The sequence below is a fragment of the Megalobrama amblycephala genome, linkage group LG15 (assembly GCF_018812025.1).
Source record: "Megalobrama amblycephala isolate DHTTF-2021 linkage group LG15, ASM1881202v1, whole genome shotgun sequence".
NCBI lineage: Eukaryota > Metazoa > Chordata > Actinopteri > Cypriniformes > Xenocyprididae > Megalobrama > Megalobrama amblycephala.
The window spans coordinates 24,655,586-24,676,304 of NC_063058.1; the positions used below are offsets into that span (position 1 = coordinate 24,655,586).

General features: G+C 35.8%; 1 protein-coding gene across 1 annotated transcript in view; it reads right to left on the minus strand.

Moving 5' to 3' along the window:
• lrrc4ca (leucine rich repeat containing 4C, genome duplicate a) overlaps nt 1-18,481 on the minus strand; it is a 184,506-nt gene extending 166,025 nt beyond the window's left edge. Inside the window, exons 1-2 of the mRNA XM_048158852.1 lie at nt 17,936-18,481; nt 8,398-8,486 (exon numbers count right to left, since the gene is read on the minus strand). The gene's annotated coding sequence lies outside the window, so the exon portion shown is untranslated. The remainder of the gene's footprint in view (nt 1-8,397; nt 8,487-17,935) is intronic.
• Nucleotides 18,482-20,719: the final 2,238 nt, after the last annotated feature.

Here is a 20,719-nt window from a genome sequence, read left to right on the forward strand (position 1 = left end):
AACCAAATTAAGAAATTTTTGATGAAATCCAAGAGCATAGGAGAATGTAAGGGAAGAGAGGAATTTGTTGAATAAAGTCGTTATTTTTGTTTTGTTTTTGCACACAAAAAGTATTCTTGTCGCTTCATAACATTAAGGTTGAACCACTTTAGTCACATGGATTAATTTAATGATGTCTTTTCTACTTTTCTGGGTTTTGAAGGTGATAACTAAAATGCTGTCTATGGACAAGTCAGAGAGCTCTTGGATTTCATCAAAAATATCCTAATTTGTGTTCCGAAGATGAATGAAGGTCTTACGGGTGTGGCAAGACATGAGGGTGAGTAATTAATGACAGAATTTTCATTTTTGGGTGAACTAACCCTTTAAAAACAGGAATTTAATTCCATTTTAATTCCTTATATATAATATATGTATATATATATATATATAAAATTGCATTGCAAGTGTATTTTTATATACAGTCAAACCAAAATGTATTCAGACACCTTGAATATTTCATTCATTAATACAGTTTATTCACTATAGTTAAAAAAATGGTAATGAAATATGACAAGATCTCAGAGTTAAACTGTCAGAAAAAATTAATCTTAATTATGTCAGATAACACTAAAGCAAAACATGGTCAGGTCAAAGTGTCTGAATAATTTTTGGTTCCGAGTTTTGATCAGTTTTACTGGTAGTCCACTGTATGAAGAATTTTTGGATATAATATGTCACAGTTTATTTTGCTATCCTCACATAAATGAACTATAGTGTCCTGCACCCACTAGTAAAAATATATCAAAAATATCAAACATGTCTGAATAATTTTTGGTTTGACTGTAGATAACAAATAGGACATGCGCTCAGTACAGCAGTTCTTTTTCACTGAATCAGAATAGGACGAGCATAGCAAAAACTGAGCGCATGCCCTGTATGTTTTCATGCTAATGTGTGAATCTGAAGGGAACGTGTGCCTGAAAACCAGTCCGGGCTTTTTTCACCTCGTAGGACTCCAGGGACAAGTGGTCCTCTTCTCTCTTGTCAATGTGTAGATGGTTGAAACTCCCCCAGGTCATCCAGACCTCCCCCTCACCAGCAATACTTCAATCTACTTGGCTCTCTCTCTCTCTCTCTCTGCTCTCCACTAATGGAGGTTGAAGGACTGTCACTCTGGCCTGCATTACAACTTCAAGGGCTTGAACTCCGTTTCCCTCTGTTCTCCAGCAGAACTCCGGGTGGACTTCTGTGGATTCTTTGGGAGTGAGTCTGTTCACCTGTAGACAGACGCGTAGGTACATTCCCACCTGAGTTTTTAAGGATACTGATGGGCTGAATTGGGGAACCAGCAAGGTGGAGTTTCAAAGTATTTCAGCTACACAAGTGGCTCTTTTGAAAACATAGCTACACTACAATCTAAAAAAGAAAAAAAAAATAACTGCCTCCCTTGCAGTTCATGAGTAGAAGAGATATGTATCTCTTTATGAACAGTGTCAGTGTTAATTTGGTAGCTGTCAATGGAGTGACAGAAATCGCTCAGAATTCATCAAAAAGATCTTCATTTTTGTTCTGAACATGAACGAAAGTCTTACGGGTTTGGAACGACATGAGGGTGAGTAATTAATAAAATAACTTTTTAAACTGTCTGTCATCCTAACAACAAACAGAGCAGTGCGTAATGGAGAGAGACATTAAAAAATATCAAATATTGATGGAGTTATTTGGCTAATTTGGGGGGGAGGGATGTGTCTCCTCAATGTCTATGGTGGTTACGGCCCTAGTGCTATACACTACTGGTTGGCTAATAACATAATCACAGTAGACCAATTTCTTTTAGCAAATCACTTAATCCCAGGTTGCTTCAGGGTATTGTCAATGTAATAACTGTATTAAGTCGCTTTGGATAAAATTATCTGCTAAAAGGCTTCTTACGTTTATGTCTTGTAGGAAAGCAGTATAAGATCCTAGACAGGATACCACAGGGATTATAGTATATGAGGTGAGTTTCAAAGTAAAGCCACGTAAATGTATAAGATAGAGAGAGAATGAGACATCACACATCCAGGTCATGCAGGGCACTAAGTGAAGCATGACACCTTTGCTAGCATCAGTGATTTTGCGCTAGCTGCCGCCATCTACAACATGCATTGTTGCACAGCAGGCTGTTTGTGGCTTTGAGAGGAACTGACTTCAAACATCCACTGAAAATCACCATGATGCCAGCTGGTTAAATGTAACTGGGACGATAGTTCAGAAGAGTTAGTTCTGCACAGTGTCATCCATCAGGATTATGACAAAAACTACTGACTAAATACACAAATAATATTCAAATATTATTACATAAATTCTAAATTAAATAGGTTAGTTGGGTGGGTGATAGATAGTTGACTGATGCTACTACAAAGTGAACTCAATGTAAACCCAAAGTGAACTCAATGTAAACCCAAAGTGAACTCAATGTGAACTCAAAGTGAACTCAATGTGAACTCATTGGTATTTCTCAATTCATTTCTGAACGTTGCACAACCCTGATGCATAATGAAACAAATGCACCTTGATTGACCCGAGAGCATCTCTCTCACCCTCAACTACCATCAGTAGGATGCCAAAAAAAAAAAAAAAAACCCAACATGGTCCTAAATCCCACAGGAAAACAGGGCAAGTGTCTTCCCGAACCCAGTGAACATCAACTGAAAAAGGTCTTTTCACTTCAGGGAGTTCCTTCAGCCAAAGACCTCCATACTCTATGGTAAGCATGCTGAATGTCACTGGCAAATAAATAAAAAAATACAAATGAAAAAAAAAAAGAAAAGAGAAAAGAACATGTTTCATATCTACAAAGGTTTCCTTGATTATAATGAAATGTGAGCATAAAATAAAGCGTTTTAAAGTGCCCCATTATACTATTTTAAACATTCCTAATTTTGTTTTACAGGCCTTGGACGTCCCAGTCTGTTGTGATTGGTCTACTGCTGGAAACGAAACGCCCATTACAATATCTGAATTTCAGCTCTGAATCTTCCTCAGCGCTTGTATACACAGCGATATAAACAGTAATGATGACGTCGGTATTACCATATCAATTCGAGCCCGAATCCTCATCCTTTGAAAGTGTATGCAAAGTGGATTTGGTTTTGCAGTGCAGAAAACAGCAACATGCCGTCAACATGAACCAAACTCTTCAGGCCTCAGCTACAACTACAGTGTTTGAGGGCGGGGCAAAGTAGACATTGTTCACCATCAGCCAATTATTATGCAAATCTGTGCAGGAAGTAACGCTGGAATTACTGACGACTCATTTCAGGCAGAATCGGTTCTTTCTTTTGGGAGACAATAACTACATTTATCGTGCACTTTGTATTTAAAATTTTGCTACGGAAGAGGATTAGGGCCAAGCAATAATAAAAAAATAAAACCATCTCGAGATTAAAGTTGTTAAATTTCGAGAAAAAACTCATTAAATTTCGAGAAAAAAGTCAAAATAAAACCTTGAGAATAAACTTGTTAAATTTCAAGAAAAAAGTCGAGATAAAATGTTGAGAATAAACTCGTTAAATTACTGGAAAAAAAATCGTTAAATTTCTAGAAAAAAGTCGAGATAAAATGTTGAGAATAAACTTGTTAAATTATGAGAAAAAACTCGTTAAATTTCAAGAAAAAAGTCGAGATAAAATGTTGAGAATAAACTCGTTAAATTACGAGAAAAAAATCATTAAATTTCGAGAAAAAAGTCGAAATAAAATGTTGAGAATAAACTCGTTAAATTACGAGAAAAAACTCGTTAAATTTCGAGAAAAAAGTCGAGATAAAATGTTGAGAATAAACTCGTTAAATTACGAGAAAAAACTTGTTAAATTTCAAGAAAAAAGTCGAGATAAAATGTTGAAAATAAACTTGTTAAATTACGAGAAAAAACTCGTTAAATTTCGAGAAAAAAGTTGAGATAAAATGTTGAAAATAAACTCGTTAAATTACGAGAAAAAACTCGTTAAATTTCGAGAAAAAAGTCGAGATAAAATGTTGAGAATAAACTCATTAAATTACAAGAACAAATTTGTTAAATTATGAGAAAAATGACGTTAAATTTCGAGAAAAAAGTCGAGATAAAATGTTGAGAATAAACTCATTAAATTATGAGAATAAAGTCATTAAATTACGAGAAAAAAGTCGTTAAATTATGAGAACAAATTCGTAAATTAACAAATTTGCTCTCGTAATTTAACGACTTTTTTCTCATAATTTAATGACTTTATTCTCAACATTTTATCTCGACTTTTTTCTCGTAATTTAACGACTTTTTTCTCGTAATTTAATGACTTTATTTTCAACATTTTATCTTGACTTTTTTCTCACAATTTAACTACTTTTTTCTCGTAATTTAACGAGTTTATTCTCAACATTTTATCTCGACATTTTTCTCAAAATTTAACACGTTTTTTCTCGAAATATAACAACTTTAATCTCGAGATGGTTTTATTTTTTTATTATTGCTTGGCCCTAATCCTCTTCCATACTTTGCAGACTTTTTACATTCACAAACAGCTAAATTACACACTACATAAAAGGTAATATCCATAAAAGCATAATAGGGGCACTTTATCCTTATGACCTAAGAAAAACAACAGCTTCTTGCCAAGATGAAGCAATCTAGCCATCCTCCAGTTTGTCTCTCACATCTTACATTTAAAAAGAAAAGAGAAGCGAAAGTAAAGTTTAAAACTTAAAATGCGGTACAAGTCTTAGTGTGGGAAGAAAGAAGTTTGGAGAGAAAAAGCTCAAGACAGTGTGCGATTTTAATGAGGTTGTCCCCTCACTTTCTGATTTCCCCCTTTTATGAATATTAAATGCCCAACCCCCATTTAAAAATATATGGGTATGTGTATAACCCCAAGCTGAGAATAAAGGCCTATCACGTCTACCGCGCTCAATAGGAGCCATCAAAAATGGTGGGAATGGGCCTTGGAGAGAGAGAGAAAGACAGAGAGAGAGAAAGAGAGATGTTTGCAACCCGGCATGCCACTCACGTACTGCCCTAATTTCAGTCGGGTATGAGGAGGAGAATTGTGGGGCAGACCGCATCATACACCCTCCTTGAGATTTGAGACATCAATGCCAGTTAAATCGTACCGCCGTGCGCTGTCAAATAAATACAACCATGGCAAACTGGGTGGTACTGAGAGTCAAGAGTGTTTTAACAGGCAGTTGCTATAGGTGCAAAGCAATGACTTTCACAGGTTTATCATTCTAAAAATACTACTGAGTTTGAACAGTACTGATTTATTTGATGCAGTATACTGCAATGTTTACATTATACTGAGGGGAAAAAATCTGAAACTTTTGATTCACAAAACAAATGACTTATGAGCAGGTTCTTTTTAGGGAATCAGAAACATACAGTGTAACAAAAATAGTAATTTGTTTGAGAATCTGACTACATGTTTCTTTTTAGTGACTCACAAACATACAGCACATTCTGTGTAGTTTAATTCTCAAACGAATAACTCTGGTTCTTTTTAGAAAAACCACTGCAGTCTGATTGACAAACAAAAAGATTTTTAAAACATGTTCACCCCTAGAATAACTATAATGATAAACCACAAAGCTTTATAGAACCGGACCACAACTAGAATGATAATGACACAATGAATCAAATGATTATTATGAGTCGATTCTTTTTTTTTTTTCATTGGAACAAAAACATACAGTGCAATCAGTGCAGCCTAATTCACAAACAAGTGTCTCTAATGAACCAGTTATTTTTAGCAAATCAGACACGTGTATTAAAACCAATGTAGAATGATTCACAAAAACATTATTCTTATTCTTTTTAGTGACTCAAAAACATACAGCGCAACCAGTATAGTCTGATTCATGAAGAAATAACTCTTGTGAGCTGGGTATTTTTAGCAAATCAAAAACGTACAGAATAACTAGTATATCTAGTGTAGTGTGATTAACAAGCAAATGAATCTTATTAGCCAATTCTTTTTATGGAATCAAAAACACACAGCACAACCAGTGCAGTCTGATTCATGAACAAATGACTCTTATGAACTGGTTCTTTTAAGTGAATCAAAAACATACAGTGCAGCCAATGTAGTTAACTTATCAAACAAATGACTCTTTTGAGTAGATTCTTTTCTATTCTTTTTAGTTACTTACAAACATACAGTTCTTTTTAGAGGATAAAAAAAAAAACAATGAATCTAGTGCAGACTGATTCACAAACAAAAGACCTGTTCACACTAAGAATGATACCTATAACGATAAACTCTAAAGTTCGCATTATAACTGTAAAGGTAACAGCATACAGAAACAAATGCCTGTTCTTTTTAATGAATGAATCATCATTTTTAATGAATCAAAAACATCTTTCTTGATAAATCATTCATTCACAAACTCATGAGTTACTAGACTAAATCAATGTTACTGCAGAAGACTTTAGAAGAAAGGGAATATAACACAAAATTGATATGGACTAAGTTTAACCGTACTTTTAGGGTGTGCATAGACATGTTTCACTGAAAACAAAACACATGAAGTGAACGGCAAATGTATTTTTCAGTGCGCTATCCCTTTAAATAGTTGTTTATTCATTCAAATAGCAAATCAAACAATATACATGCTCTTTTAAGCGTGGCTGACATACTAAAGCTGCTTATTCAGAGACGCTTATGGGCGGTTAAACAAACATAGCTGAAAGAGACGAACACAAAAAGAATTCAGCTGTCAAATAACCTTTGAAGGGCACTTCTATCAGACTCACGTCAGGCTGGAACACATGCCACTACAAAACAGTATAATCAAAGGCAACAACTTCACTTAATAGCTAAAGATGTTCTGTGTGGGACTATCATAGCAATATCCAATCAAATCCAATTAACTTCTTGGAGCCTCCCCTCCAGAAAAGTGCATTACAGCAGGATTAAGCCGCTATCTGTACTGGACTTGATTAATGACCATGTTAATTAATGCTGAAGGGGCTCGTTGGAGCGGTTCCTCACGTACAGCCGCTCAGTGATCCAGCGGCGTTGTGAGGACCGGGCAAATAGAACCATCACGAGAACAGACAGCCTGTCCCACAAACACTTGTATACTTCAACAGAGCTGTGGAAGAGCCAAAGCTTGGCCTCCCAAGTACTTCTAAAATCCAACGAATGCTGTCAGGGCCTGATGGGACATAATGTTTAAGGGTGGGTTGCCGAATAGTCTGAAAAAACAAAGTTAAAGGGATTCACCCAAAGATGAAAATGGTCTCAAGTTGTCCAAACCTGTATAAATTTAGTTGTTCTGCTGAACACAAATGAAGATAACTGGACGAATGTTTGTAACCAAATAGATCTCGCAACCCCATTGGCTACCATAGTAGGAAAAAAATACCAGTCAATGGGGGGTGAGATCTGCTTGGTTACAAACATTCTTGGATGGATGGACGGATGGATGGATGGATGGACGGATGGATTCAAATTCATATATATAATAATATTATCGCAAAATCACTACCTGTGAAGCCCAATGTATATTTCAAAGCAATTACAGACTCTACAGAGAGATTGAAATACAGCCTCAGTGCTTTCTAGATTAGAATCAAACGTGAACATTCAAAATATTCAAATACCCAAACATCACCTTTTGTTCACAGCAGTGCCTGTCAAGATAGCCTCACTGAAAACCATGTGAATAAAATTTAACTGAATGTAATCTTGAGGCAATAGTTCATGTTGTTGTTTACTCAAGCTCTAAAGAGACTCACAAACCATCCAGAATTGTGTAATTCTCCATTACGTAACAGAATATGAAAATGATGCCTCAGATTAAACGACTTTTGTCATTAATTAATATGAAAAGCTCATCTAGGATAGGCCCAACGAAGCCTTTTGGTGCTAGAAACAGCTGTTAGCTCCACAGGTACGCTAGTGCTAATCTGCGTTAGCCACTGATGGATGTAATTATCCAACATGTTCTCATTTGTCTTGTTAAGAAAATTGCAGATAATGTTGCGAGACACACTCTGCTGGAAACCTAAGGGTTGGGAAGGTGATCTGATCATTGTAGGCCTGTTGAATCAAAATGACACTATAGATTCCACCTGTAAAAGATGTTATATAGTGCTGGAAACACAGCTAACATGCTAACTGGTTCCTAGCTGGTGCAAACTGGGTTTCTGAAAGTTTCTTTGAATTTTAATTACCATTCCAAGAATTTTCAGTTACTTTTCCAGTCAGTTTCATTGCTTTTTAACATTTTTATTATAGTCTTGAGGAGTAAAGTAATGTTTAACATGAATTGAAAAATGTATATTCACTATATGATTTGTACATTTCTTTTTGACATTTTTGACAGCTACCAGCTTAAGTTTGATTTTATATACACAACATTTCACCGTGATAAAAAGGAAGAAACCTCTACACTTACCTGTACAATGACAGTTCAAACAAGTCTTGAGTAAATCCAAATAAATCTCCAACCTCCGTATTAGAAATCCACACCCATCCAGCTCATACCTGGAGCAAAAATACAGATTTAGAATTCAGGGAGAAGATGAATGAGATTAAATTTCTGATAATATCAAGCTTCCTTCATATCTCTATATGAATGTCATTTATTGCTTTGCGATAAACCTTTAGATTGAGGCTCTCAGATCACACATTTCAATGCTTAAAAGAATTCAATGTTGAAAGACAGTGTTTGGAAGTTTCTTTGAAACAGTAGTTTCCTAATCTACAAGTTACACATTTATATAAATGACAGTAAAAAAAAAACAAAAAAAAAAACAATGATCTTAAGGTGACAGCATTAAATTTAACATAGTTTAAAAATAAATAAAAATGAATCATACTTCCCAACAATCTGGTTCAATAAAATTAATCAGCTTCCCAACAATCAGCTTCACTACAATGAAACATATTACCTAACCATCTGATTCACTTAAGTGAATCGTGCTTCCCAACAATCTGGGTTGTGTTTCCCAAAGCCAATCATCGTCGCAAGTTCTGTAATTACAAATAGAATTCAATGGAACTTTTGACCATAGTTGGCTAACAATGCTTTTGGGAAACGCACCCCTGGTCCACTACAATCTGGTTGACTAATGTGAATCGTGCTTCCCTACAATCTGGTTCACTACAATGAATCGTACTTCCAAACAATCTGGTTCACAAAAGTGAATTGTGCTTCCCAACAGTCTGATTCACTAAAATGAATCGTACTACCCAACAAGCTGGTTCACTAAAATGAATTGTACTACCCAACAAGATGGTTCACTAAAATGAATCGTACTACCCAACAAGCTGGTTCACTAAAATGAATTGTACTACCCAACAAGCTGGTTCACTAAAATGAATCGTACTACCCAACAAGATGGTTCACTAAAATGAATAGTACTACCCAACAAGCTGGTTCACTAAAATGAATTGTACTACCCAACAAGATGGTTCACTAAAATGAATCGTACTACCCAACAATCTGGTTCACTAAAGTGAATCGTGCTTCCCAACAATCTGGGGTGTGTTTCCCAAAGCCAATCATCGTCGCAAGTTCTGTAATTACAAATAGAATTCAATGGAACTTTTGACCATAGTTGGCTAACAATGCTTTTGGGAAAAGCACCCCTGGTCCACTACAATCTGGTTGACTAATGTGAATCGTGCTTCCAAACAATCTGGTTCACTACAATATATCATACTTCCAAACAATCTGGTTCACAAAAGTGAATTGTGCTTCCCAACAGTCTGATTCACTAAAATGAATCGTACTACCCAACAAGCTGGTTCACTAAAATGAATTGTACTACCCAACAAGATGGTTCACTAAAATGAATCGTACTACCCAACAAGATGGTTCACTAAAATGAATCGTACTACCCAACAAGATGGTTCACTAAAATGAATCGTACTACCCAACAAGCTGGTTCACTAAAATGAATCGTATTACCCAACAAGCTGGTTCACTAATGTGAATCATGCTTCCCAGCAATCTGTGGTATGTTTCCTGAAAGCATTGTTAGTCAACTAAGTCCCACTGAACTCTATTGGTAATGACGGAACTAGCGACCATAATTCGCTTCAGGAAACTCAGCCCTGGTTCACTACAATGAATCATATGTCCCAACAATCCGGTTCACTAAAACGAACCGTGCTTCCCACCAATCGGATTCATTGCTCCTATTAGTTACTTATTCAACATAAGACAGAAAGACTCTAAACTAAACTAGACTAGACAGATGCTGTGTCATCCACAGGCTGTTCTCAGACATTAAAGATTTCAATATATTTAGGAGGAAAAAATTCAGATCCATCCCAGTTCATAAATAATGGAATATCCTTAGTCTTTCAATATTTATTGATCCTTTTTGCCAAGGAAGAAATGTCTGTCTTTTCTTAGAATCTGTCTTGCTTGTTCTGTCTCAAAATTACTTTATACCCCCTTTGGAACTTCATCAGTGTCATCAGGAATGGCATATTTCTTGAATATTGAAATTTATTTGATAAAGACTGCAAATTCTGATTAACGTCAAAAGTAAGAGCCATGCCTCATGTTTAAAAATTTCAGCCAGTCAGAAGAAAAATTGGAATGGGTAATTTACAATCCATTACAAATTTGACTAAGATGACATTCAACACTCAACTAATATGAGGAGTCTATTATTTTCCATGTTATGTCCAGTGATAATGATTTTCATTTCTTACTTTCCACTTTGCATATTGCTTTTTCATTCTTCACACAGATAATTCCCATAACCAATTTCAGTAACACAGCCAGTTGTGAAAGGCCAGGATTATTCTATATTATTCTTTGAATTTACATGCTTTAAAAAAAAAATAAAAAAAACATTAAACAATTTATATATTCAAATAGCCCAAAGACATCACAATTTGTGGCAGATTTTCATTGCTCATAATTATATAGCTCTGAACAACCTTAAATTAACAGTTAATAATGGATCAATCAATCAATCAATCAGTCAGTCAATCAATTTAGTCAGTATGCATAAATAAGAAACTGTTTATTTTTTAAATAAATTTCAGGATTTTTAAAATCTAAAAAATATTTAAACATATTTTAAAAAATATATATATTTTATATAATATTAATCCTGCACTATTTATAGGTTACTAATCAAATTAAATCAAATTGAGAGTGCCGTTATAAAATTACCTGAAATTTCTAATTCAAAATTATGTTAATAATACAAAGAAACTAGTCTCTAGTGGTCTCAAACTTTTTTTTTTTCTTTTTTTGCGCATTAATAAATAAAGAAGCACGGGTTAATTTGTAACATCTAAAGGCCTCACTTGAGACCCTGTAATATCTTGAGCTTTCTACATACTCTCTTTGTACTGTGAAGTACAGCAGCTCACACACCCCCGTTCAACACCACTACTCTTTGTCTTTGAATCCCAGTTCCTTTTAATTGAAATTCCATTGATATGTAGTCTACTGTGGCCAGTTTAAATCTTGAAGTAATCCAAGTGATAATAGTTTCACTGTTACTGTGGTTGGAAATGGGCCGTAATGGGGAATTCTGAAGCCAAGCCGTTGTTATTATTGACAGCTGGGCCTCTGGGGCGAATCAATTGATATTTTTCCCCCTGCTCTGATTTCTAGGCCTGCCAGGTACCCGGCTGTTATAATTAAGGCCTTCCAGACAGATATTTGAACACAGGCGGAATATTAATGACGTAAGTGCATCACACACAAACACATGCGCATGGGCTTCAGAACACTTCTAATCCACAACCTGAAAGACGCAGCAATTATTATTTCATTTTTGTGTTACCGAGTGTGTGAACCTGGCATAAATATTACACCACAGATTCAATGCAATTCTCTGTACCATAACATTAATAGCACTCAATTTGTGTCGAGTCTTTGGAGGTGATAAGGGGAAATTGAGACAAAAGGGTAAACATGGGGTGAGAGGAATTCTGGGATTGGATATGAATACTGAGCAGATACTTTATGGAGTTGCTAAATATGGTTTTCATGATGGTTCTAGGCTTCATTAAAGCCTGTGATTAGGGACAGTGTATTCATTTACTTGAAGGAATAGTTCATCCAAAAATGAAATTTCTGTCATTAATTACTCACCTTCATGTCGTTCCAAACCCGTAAGACTTTCGTTCACCTTCAGAACACAAATGAAGAGCTTTTTGATGAAATCTGAGAGATTTCTTTCCCTCCATAGACAGCTACGCAACTGACACTGATGCTTCAGAAAGTTCATAAAGAGATCGTAAAACTACTCCATATGAATTGAGTGGTTTAGTCCAAATTTTCTGAAGAGACTCAATCGCTTTATATGATGAACAGTTTTAATTTAGGCTTTGATTCGCATATAAACATTGATCAGGGAACATAAACCGAAATTTAATGTATTATTTAATGAAAATCCTGACCTTGGCTGTTGATCTTCTGTGCACGGTGCACGTTCACAACACTCTATTAGTGCTGCAGTTCACTCTGAATCGCCCAGAAAAAGCACACGAGATGTGAGAAATCAAGAATAATAAAAACGTGATATGTAATACAACTCCTAGAAATCCCAAAAAGTATCCATGTGCTTTATTTACCGAGTTAAATATCTTTTTGTCTGATGACAGTCAGAATGACAGTTGAGAGATGTGAATGTGATAACTTCTTGTTGTGATGAACACAACAGATATATTCACCATAGAGGAGAAAGTACAGTCCATTGATTGTATTTCATGTTGGGTTTTTATTAATCTTGATTTCTCACAACTTGTGTGCTTTTTCTTGGCGAGTCGGAATGAACTGCAGCACTAATAGTGTGACATGAACGAGTGCCGTGCGCAGAAGATCAACGGCCAATGTCAGGATTTTCGTTAAATAATACATTAAATTTCGGTTTATGTTCCCTGATCAATGTTTATATCAATGTTTATAACTTGTGTGCTTTTTCTGGGCAAGGCGGAGTGAACTTGTCACACAGCCACGCACAGAAGACCAACAGCCAAGTTCAGGATTTTTATTAAATAATACATTATATTTCGGTTTGTTTTTCACCAAACCCTATCGTATACCCCCAGAACACATGGAATATATGGCACTTGTTGCATGGGATTATTCTTTTGAGTCTTTTTTAAAAAGCTTGATGCTGGTTGCTATTCACTGCCATTATATGTGACCCTGGACCATAAAACCAGCTGTAAGTCGTATGGGTATATTTGTAGCAATAGCCAACAATACATTGTATGGGTCAGAATTATCGATTTTTCTTTTATGCCAAAAATCAATAGGATATTAAATAAAGATCATGTTCCATGAACATATTTTGTAAACTTCCTACCCTAAATATATCAAAAAATTTATTTTTGTGAGTCGATATGCATTGTTAAGAACTCCATTTGGACAACTTGAAAGGCAATTTTCTCAATATTTTGATTGTTTTCCACCCCCAGATTCCAGATTTTCAGTTGCATCTATGCCAAATATCTATACATCAATGGAAAGCTTATTTATTCAGCTTTCAGATGATATATAAATCTTAATTTAAAAAAATTGACCTTTATGACTGGTTTTGTGGTCCAGGGTCACATATAGACGAGCAGGAGCGGCACATTTTTTAAAAATTCTCCTTTTGTGGTCTGGAAAAGAAAGACGGACATACAGTATTACAACAACAGGGTGAGTAAATGAAGACTTAATTTTCATTTTAGGGTGAACTATCCCTTTAATGCAGATTTTTTTTTCTTTTTTTTTTTTTTCTTCCATGCAATGAAAGCGAATGGTGATCAAAGGCTGCCAAGTTCCAAAAATAACAAAAAAGCACCATAAATGTGACCAATATGAGCATGTTTAAAGTATTTCTGAAAGTATGCGATAGTTTTGTGTGAGAAAAATAACAAAATATTATAATAATAATCTTCTCAGCCATCAAATCTTATTCACTAAGATGCATGATGCCATTTTGTCATCAACAATATCAAATGGCATTCGTTTTTGTGTCTTGTAACCAATTGTGACATTTCAAAAATAAGTGCATATTTAAGTATAATATGGCTTCAGAATAAAAAATATAGTGCACTATTCAAATCAACTACCTTTTTTAGATCCCCTAGTCACCATTTACTTTCATTATGTGAAAAAGAGCACCATGAACATCTTATCTAATGCATGCTTTTATGATGATAGATAGATAGATAGATAGATAGATAGATAGATAGATAGATAGATAGATAGATAGAAAAAGAAAAAAAAAAGAAAAAAGATGACTAAGACTAAAAATATTTAAAAAAATTATGCAGAACCTTTATTTTTGTTTGATCCGTTCCTATAAGATTATTAATATAAACATTCTTATGCTTTACATGTTGACATCATAAATTATACATTAGTCTCTCCATTAGCATGTGGCATACATTTACTGTCTTCAAAAACAAAATTTAGATTTCAAATATTCAAAGCTTCTCCTTAGTGATGGACATGACATCATTTAAATGCACTTTGGTTGCCATGGGAGACCTTCTCATGCAAAATTATGGAGCATGAATCAAAGAACGAGAGATAGTGTGAAATTCCTTTACTTCAAAGGCTAGTCTAGTCTTTCTTGTTCTTTAATGTTGGCATCTCTTTTCCTTCTCAGCCTATAACTCTGCAGAGTCAGAGCCTTTGGCTTCAAAGTGAGGTGATCTGTCGTCTGGCACCGTTCCTCGGTGACAGACATGGCAAGTGTCTTGGGTTCAGGGGTCCTTCCTTTAAGAGGGGCACCCATGTTTTGGAGCTACAAGGTGAAAGAGTGAATTCAGTCCGTTAGTATATCCAGTGACCCCTTCGGGACCGTCTGGGGACCCCATCTGACCTGTGGCTCCAGCCAGACAAAAACCAGAATAATGGATCTTCCACTAGTTCACTTAAAACAGCCTGGAGAAACATTTTAATGCTCAGAGGTTGCTCAGTCTTGGCTCAGGAGAGTTGCTGAATCATTTAAATGGTCAACCTTGTCTCAAAAGTTTTCAATCATCACAACTCTTAGAAGATTTTTAGCATGGTAATGGATATGACAATGTCAATGTATTTGGTCTTGGCAGAATACACCTGCTACGCTGCTGCTGCTGCAGAGCAAATACAGGAAACTGCTACTACCACCAATTCACTGCTGCGAGTAAGACATAGTACTGCTGCACAAATAGCATATATCAATAACCCATAGAAGATCTATACAGGTGGAGCTGGGGAAGAAGGAGGGTTTTAAGCACGCTGCAAACTGTTATAGTGAATGTAACAGCCATTTAAATGTGTGAGCAACAAGATCATTGGCTGTAGAAGTGACATGAAAGTAGTTAATGCTGTAATTATCATTAGCTTGCGTTAAGACTCAGCCTGCGCCATCTAGAGTTTCATGACTGAACTATGTATTTTTTCTAAAATTGAAATAAAAACAAAGGACATCATGTAGTAACTGAGCTATGAATATGAATGTGGATTGTACCGTTCAGATCATTTGCTTTTAAAAGTATCGGATGAGAAATGTTTGAGGAAATATTTCACTTCCTGGAGCTAAAAGAAGTTTAGAGCTAAGTTAACTATCATTTAGGAGCTGTTTACACGACACTGTTTTCAACTAAAAAAGTAAAACTAAAGAAAATGTAAACTTTTGAAAACAGGTTTCATAGCGCAAGTTTTTGAAAATTATACCGTTATCCTCTCTGCGTAAACTACAAAAACACAAATTTGTGAAAACGGTGTTGTCATGTATAGGCATTTAGTATTTCTTTTCAAAGTGACATCGCCAACTACTGGCCTGGCATGAATAATACAGCATTTTTAGCCGGGGATCTTTTTGACAATGCTGACTTCTTGACGTGAAAAACGCAAAGGAAAAAGTTTTAATTTTTTAGTACATCGTTGTTATAAACGTACCCTAAGTCTCAGTGCTGTCTATGAGACACAACTGAGATACTAAAATAATCTTTTTTTTTTTTTTTTTTTACACTTTCCCATTTGTTTGATCACTGGTTTCAGTATCTTGGCAAATTTAAGCAGTTTAATCAGTTTGAGACACTGATATATTCTGAAACTTTAGTAGGCTACAGTATCTCAAGCAAAAGTCTCCATTTTGTCTCCATTAAATCTTAACGTTGTCTATCAGAAATAATTGAGATATTAAAAACATCTCATTGGTCATTTGTCTTTCTCGTAGATAGCGATCACAGACTTTTGGTATCATAAGAAACATTCTCAGTTTCCTCAGAAATGTCTAAGATGTTTCACCTAAATAACTGTTGACATACAGTAAAATAATAGAGCTTTAAAGGTGCCCTCAAATGAAAAATTGAATTTATCTTGGCATAGTTAAATAACAAGAGTTCAGTACATGGAAATGACATACAGTGAGTCTCAAACTCCATTGTTTCCTCCTTCTTATATAAATCTCATTTGTTTAAAAGACCTCTGAAGAACAGGCGAATCTCAACATAATACCGACTGTTACGTAACAGTCGGGATCATTAATATGTACGCCCCCAATATTTGCATATGCCAGCCTATGTTCCCAACATTATGAAAGGCATTAGACAAGGGCACCCAGTAATGTCTGGAGCAGCACAGCCGAATCATCAGACTAGGTAAGCAAGAACAATAGCGAAAAATGGCAGATGGAGCAATAATAACTGTTATGATCCATGATATCATGATATTTTTAGTGATATTTGTAAACTGTCTTTCTAAATGTTTCGTTAGCATGTTGCTAATGTACTGTTAAATGTGGTTAAAGTTACCATCGTTTCTTACTGTATTCACGGAGACAAGAGAGCCGTCGCTATTTTCATTTTTTAAACACTTGCAGTCTGTATAATTCATAAACACAACTTCATTCTTTATAAATCTCTCCAACAGTGTAGCATTAGCCGTTAGCCACGGAGCACAGCCTCAAATTCATTCAGAATCAATGTAAACAATATAACAGTATACAATACTCACATAATCCGACGCATGCATGACAAACACTTTGTAAAGACCCATTTGAGGGTTATATTAGCTGTGTAAACTTTGTTTAGGCACTGCTTAAGTCAGCATTTAAAGGGGCCGCACAGCATAAATCGGCTCATATTTAATGATGCCCCAAAATAGGCAGTTAAAAAAAATTAATTTAAAAAAATCTATGGGGTATTTTGAGCTTAAACTTCACAGACACATTCAGGGGACACCTTAGACTTATATTACATCTTGTAAAAAAGGTTCGATGGCACCTTTAAAAAAAATATGTGGATAGCATAACTTTGATAATTGGACTTTATTTGAGTTCATTTTGAGACCTCTGACTTCTGATTGCATATTTTTGTATTAAAGTCTGGGATTTTAAAAAAATATCTGAGAAAAAAAAAGCATATTTTTCAATGTATCAATTAGCCTCAGTGCTGTCTACTTTGGTAAAGTTGGTTTTATATTCGCACATTCGGACATCCATATTCAATAGCCTTGTTAATCACACTACATTGGACATTCAGTGGACATTCACAAGTAAATATGCCTTTAAAACTATACTTGCCTATTTTGATCGACTGTGAAAAAGTTGTAAGTTGACAATCGTTGGTTGTCAATATCATGTCGCTGCTTAAAATTCGCAAACATTAATTTATTGCACATTTATTGGAAAGTCTGAATTTATCAGAAGTCCGAATGTGCGAATATAAAACCAACTTTACCGAAGTGTGCTGTCTAGGGTCACGTTCACACAGCAAACGAACACGGTTGTCAGTCCTGTATTTGAGTCCTTAATATGGTTACATTCACACACAGTACGGTTATTTACCGGAGGGACAACCGCATTCTATAACCGAACTCACACCCATAAATTGTCAGGACTCACAGACGCATTATCAGAAAACCCGCGCTGTGTGAACGGAACTGTAGCTACTGGACAACAAGTTGTCTGTGTGAGAGAGCCACGCTAAGGGGTTTCGTGTGTGTGGTTTCACTTTTGGTAACTTACAGCGAGGGAGATATGAGTTGTGGGTCATCTGAATGTTTTAGATCCAGTCACTATTCTTCACCGGGGCCGCTCCCATCAGTTTTGTGTTCTATGCACGATTCAAATGCCATTTCATGCGCGAGAAACTGCAAAGGACGTGAGACTCGAGTGCAACGGTTAAATGTCTCTGGTGAGCGCGTTTAAATTAAAGCAGCTGATGGTTAATGAAGATTTGATGGATGAACTCGCGGCTCAATTGGACTCTTTCGTGTCAAAACTGATAAGACTTTTCAGTTATATAAACGTCGCCATCTTTGATATTACGTTGGTCACTGTCGCCATGGTTACTAAGAGAATACGGGCTTGACCAGTGTTGCCAAGTCCGCGGTTTTCCCGTGGAATTGGGCTACTTTTACACTGCTGCCGCGGGTTGTTTTTCATGTCCGCGGGTTGAATCGACCCAAAATAATGTGATATTTACCCACTGGAATGCGAACTTTACCAGGGTAGCCCAGCCAAAAAAGCGAATTTTACCCCCTGAAACGCGATTTTAACCGTGAGACCCCCCCTGAAATGCGATTAGGCTAGTTTTGGTTAGTTTTGAGAAGCAATAGAGGGTATGCACGTGACGTCACCGTCGACCGTTAGGACTGCGGTTACGCACGCTGAGTGGCAAAAGACTGAGCAGCAGCATTGGTTTTCAGCGTGAATGTCGCGAAAAACACACAAAACACATTCAAAACGGGAAAGAGCTTTGCGGCTGACTGTACAAATAGATTTGACACAAACCCTGAGGTATATATTTAAAAACTAGAGAAAGCAACAGAAAAAGAAGCAAATGGATCACTGCAAGGCAAAGAAACAGCTGGACTCCAGGCAAAGAAACATGGATTTGCAGTTATCATTTTGTGTCGAATTGTTGGATTTTGAGGTAAAATCATACCTTATATATTGTATTGTTATATATTATGTTGACGACTCATCAATTAAATATTTTCCATCTTATATTATGCATAATTGGGTGTTTTTAAATAAACAACACTGTCAAAAACTATACTATAAAACTATATATGTTTTAGGGCTGGACAATATGACGATATAACATTGATATAAGTGATTAAGCAGATTTAAACCTACCGATATTGTAGTTATATAAAATATTCACAGCCAGATTTGCTTTATGTATTTCCCCGGCGTCAAATCAGGCACATATAAATGTCAGGAAACACGACTCCTGGCTGCATGTCAATATCCATGGATTAGGTTTATTTGACAAGTTGTAAGAAACACTTTCGAGTCCAACCTTTAGGGTAATTCGTTAGTTTTGCTCGCGTTTTCGCCGTTTCTCCTATTAATCCAGTTACGCAGCAGGTTCTTTTGCCACTCAGTCCAGCTGAGGGAGCACGTTTTCGGCGGAAAAGTGACGTCGATGCATACCCTCTATTGACCCTTCGCAAAGACCCGCCCCCCTTAGTTACTGTTGCTTTGTCTGACAAGCCGTGGTGCTATCACTCCACAGAGTGAAAAATACATCGCGGAGCAAAGAGGACACTGACAACACGTCGACAGACAAGAGCAGGTTACTTATGATATTAAACAAAGTCCTAGCTTTCAAAATGTGTAATTTTTTTAAAAATAGAACAATAAAAACTGTTTTGTGGCTCTTTAATGTGTATTGATAGATTGCTGTAGCGCCTCAGCTCAAGCGGCTCATGAACAGATCATCTCTTCCTACTAGTTAATTTATACATGGGTTTCATGTGACGTCACTGTATTCTATCGCCGCCATATTTGGGACCGGTCACAGCTGCGCGCCCTGTTTAAGTCTATGGTGACAGCAGCTACAACTACCAGAGGAAGGCCAACGAAACGCTTTCAGAAGGTTCACAACAAGTTTATAATATATCTTGGATATGTGGTGCTGTTAGCCGTTTCAACAGTCGTCAGAACTACAAATTTATTTGATCCCAAAGTAGTTAGATCGGCAGAATTATTGGCTTCATTCAGAAGGGACCACACCACTGGCAGCCAAACAGCAATGCACAACATTAATAACTGCTGGGACTGTCATTTACGTAACATTATAACGAGGACACTATTGTAATAAAATGTTGTGAATTCTCTGTGTTGTTGTTTCAGCGTGTTGTTGTGGTAAGAGCGCGTCGACTGAGTTAAACATTGATTACATAACTTGTTCAAACTTCACTTGTGCATTCGCGTCATTTTGTACAGATAAAACTTATTAATTTTATTAAGTATAAATATCTGATTATTCTCATAAAGGATGTGTTTCGTTGAGGTAAATAACCCACAGAGCTGATGATCATCTATAGCTTCAGTGCGAGCGCTCAAAAAGTAAGACAAAACATTAATATGATTGGGACTGTCTTCTTCTTATACATGATATTATAATCGTATATACTTGTAAAATAACGTTGTGAATTATTTGGGCTTATTTGCTGTGTTTCGGAGTTTCAATGAGGTTACTTCAAGTTCATCTGTGCGTGATTTTGTGCAAATACTAGTTGTAATATTATTTTTATTTTGTATTAATATCTGGATTATTTTATATAGGATGTGTTCCGTTGATTAATTAAAAAGTTGAAAGTTAATTAACTTTCAGTTTATGGGTTTTTTATTCTCTTCAGCTTCAGCGTGCGCAGCTCAAACAGCAATGATTAAGTCATTAAAATGTTTAACGTTACTACACAGTATTATTAAAACTTTAATATTTCTTTTAGAAAACGAATGCATTATTTTTAATAACTAGCTCTTATATTCTAGTATTATTTTCATCAACACATA